This window comes from Helianthus annuus, chromosome 10 (assembly GCF_002127325.2).
Source record: "Helianthus annuus cultivar XRQ/B chromosome 10, HanXRQr2.0-SUNRISE, whole genome shotgun sequence".
In the NCBI taxonomy this organism is placed as follows: Eukaryota; Viridiplantae; Streptophyta; class Magnoliopsida; order Asterales; family Asteraceae; genus Helianthus; species Helianthus annuus.
This window is the reverse complement of record NC_035442.2, coordinates 1104488-1107775: the sequence shown is the minus strand read 5'-3', so window position 1 is coordinate 1107775 and position 3288 is coordinate 1104488. Positions and strand designations below refer to the sequence as shown.

Here is a 3288-nt window from a genome sequence, read left to right as displayed (position 1 = left end):
ATGAGCGATTGTGATTATTTACACCTTTAGAAATATAGTCCATTTATCAAAAAAAAAAAAAAAAAAAAAAGTCATGTGATTTTTATCAACTACCTAAATCTTAAAAGAGTCGGTTAATTAAACATTAAAAAGGCATTAAATGTAGTCATGAAAACTAAATGCACACATAATTTGACCTCACTGAAGTTTCACCTCTTTTAATATAAGTTATGATTCATATCAACAAAGTCGCTTTGGCCGAGTGGTTAAGGCGTGTGCCTGCTAAGTACATGGGGTTTCCCCGCGAGAGTTCGAATCTCTCAGGCGACGAAAATAACGTTTTTGTTGTTTTACCTAATCAACACTCTTCCGTTTGTCTTTTATTGCTTAAAAGCCCCTACATATTTTTTCTTTTACACACAGTATATTATATTAGACTCGACTTTTTTTTATTCAACGTGAGTTACTAAGGGTGTAGGGAGTGGTTAGACACTTTGAATAGGTAAACTTTCAAATCATCCAATCAAACAGTGCCGCATTATTTTACATATTGCTCAAAAACGTTGGCGGTGGTTAGACACTTTGGAATAGGTAAACTATTTAAAAAAAAAACAGTGTGATTGGTTGAGATGACATGGACTCCACCACACACCCTTCTCTCTCCCCTTCCCTCCCTCTCCCCAATTCGGTGAAGGTTCACCGCATGAAACCCACTTTGATCGCTAAACTTGTGCTAGCATTGGTTTGCCACTTCGGTAAACCAAGTTTACCACCCTTCACCGATGCCACACCGTACCCCCTAAAATTTCTAGTGATGGAATACGTCTTTAAGTTATAGTCATTAGCGAATTGTAACACGTAACTACATATCATATTTTATTTGTAGACGGATTGGCCGTCTTACGAGTTTACTAGTCGGACGATTTGACCGGATTAAAAACCCAAACAAACGTCATAAATGATAAACATATAAATGTAAAAAGAATTTAAAATAATTGTAACAATACTTTATTCTATTGCTAAAATGAAAAGCAGTTCAAATACACGTAACTGGATCAATTATGTATTTGGTTTCTTGTTAAGTGACAAGTCCAGTCCGGGTGTAAAAACACGTTCCAGGTTAAAGTTGCAAGTTTGATGTCTTTTGCAAGTTTGAAAGTTGGGTCAAACTCTTGCTCTTGCCCCGTTGTACTCTTAAGGTGGTTAAGTCGTCTTCCAGGCAAGAGAAAAGGTCGGGTAATCGAAAGTCCTTGCAATGTGATAGTATTTTGCGGGCCTTAGCAATGTGGAATGAGGGCTCTGGTTTTGAGTGTAGGACCGGTTTGGTGACCGTTCGATTGCGTAACGAACGTTTCACGTGCGGAATCCGTGAACGTACGTTACCGAACACACGATAACGTACTACTAACGAGAATCTATTACAAGAATTGACGTGTATGGTACAAGAATCTCGTTTACAATCACTTTCTCTCTCTACTTTCTCTCTCTAGAATCTTCTCTCCAAGTCTTCTCCAAAGTCTAACTCCAAAATCTCTAAAATCTATGACATAACACCCTATTTATATGGTCAAGGCAACTTAATGAACATTCACATTAATTACAAGTTTGCCACCTTGCCATTTCTAACTAGATATAACGTTATGCGCTTCGCTTTCTTCCGGCTTTTCACTACAACTCGGATTGACGAAGGCGATAGACATTAAGTGCATCAACAATCTCCCCCTTGGATATTGCCGTAGTCAATCTGTAGTGAAACTCGTAGCGACTTGACTTTCTCTCTCTTTAAGACTCGAACGAAGATGTAGTCGACAGACAACTGCACTAACAAACTCCCCCTTGGATGTTGACGGAATCTTTAGTGAGAGTCTTCAAATACTCTTGCTCGAACAGAATCCCAGAGGATCTGTATTTTCTTCAGAATCTTCAGGCTCCCCCTTTCGTCAAGCTTCCGTGCTTTTGGGATCGACGCCTTGCTTTTCAGATACAAGCTCCTTTAGCGTTGAGCTCGTCTTCAGACTCCCCCTTAGACTTGGCTGTCGGGATCGTAGTCTGGCTTTTCGTATCAACAAATTCAAAACCTGCACATCTCAACCACTCTATTACAAACCAATAAAGTTGTGATTCAACTTAATGAATCAACTAAACGTTTGAGAATTATTTTCATTTAAAACTTATCACAAATTTTACACATTCCAATTTCTGATTCAAATTAATGAATCATCTTAAACATTTCAAATCAGTTAACCAACCTGTCTGTTCATCATGTTTAGCCTTTGAGATTTTGAATGTCAGCTTTTCAATATCAGTTGTCGAAAATCTTTTTGGATTTTTCAAAATAAGAAACATAAATGCAAAAACAGAAATTAAATGTAGAAATGAAATATGTACAAACATATTTTTGTGAGTTTGTGTAAGAGGATCATATCAGTTTTTGAGACACATCACAAGCACCGTTAAGCTTTTAGACATTTTAAGTTCTAAACGATTCACGTTGATTGACGATATTGTTGTCCACTTAAGCTCAATCTAAAAACTTTTGAAATGCTTACCGATACGTTAAGGTATATTAATTATGCACTAAGTTCTTATGGACCCCACGATCTCAGCATATCCCCTCATCATGCAATACACTAACTCAAGTAATGCCTTTAAACTTTCATCAACTGTGATATGTGCGAAAACAAAGCAGAATGTTTAAACATTAACAATCAGGTCGATACTTCCGTATACGCAGAGAAAGTCCAATGTTTAAACAAAATAAGAAAATAAAACAAGTTGAAGTTGTTTAGGCTTTAACCACCAGGTCGATACTTCCGTATACGCAGAGGAGGTCCAAAGCTTAAACGAAACACCAAAGAAAATAAAGCAGAACGTTTAGGCAACAACATCCAGGTCGATACTCCCGTATACGCAGAGGATGTCCGATGCTTAAACAAAATAAAGAAATCAAATGTAACACCTCGAAAAATTTCGTCCAATAATGTCTTGACACGTGTCATAAGGTTCCGTGATGTGAAAACATACTTTAGAGGGACTAAAAGTGACAAACAGTGAAAACTATGGAACGTAAGGGTCCAAAGTGTCAACAATGGATAAATAGACTCTATGATAACCCTACATAATGTTTATAACCTTAAACGGATGGGTCATGGATCATACGACGCGGAAATTTGCACAAAAGTGAAGTATTGTAAACTATAGGGGCCAAAAGTGTCAACATGTTTAATTTATACCTCTGAGTGAACTTTTGGCAGACCCGAAGCTTTGTATAGCTAAAATATACTCACTAGAATATGTGGTAAAAATTTC

The 3288-nt window shown here is 37.2% G+C and overlaps 1 non-coding gene across 1 annotated transcript; it reads left to right on the top strand.

Annotated features, from left to right (window-relative positions):
* Window positions 1–227: 227 nt before the first annotated feature.
* On the top strand, window positions 228–309 carry TRNAS-GCU. Its single transcript has one exon. It is a non-coding gene; the product is annotated as a tRNA-Ser (tRNA).
* The last annotated feature ends 2979 nt before the right edge of the window (window positions 310–3288 follow it).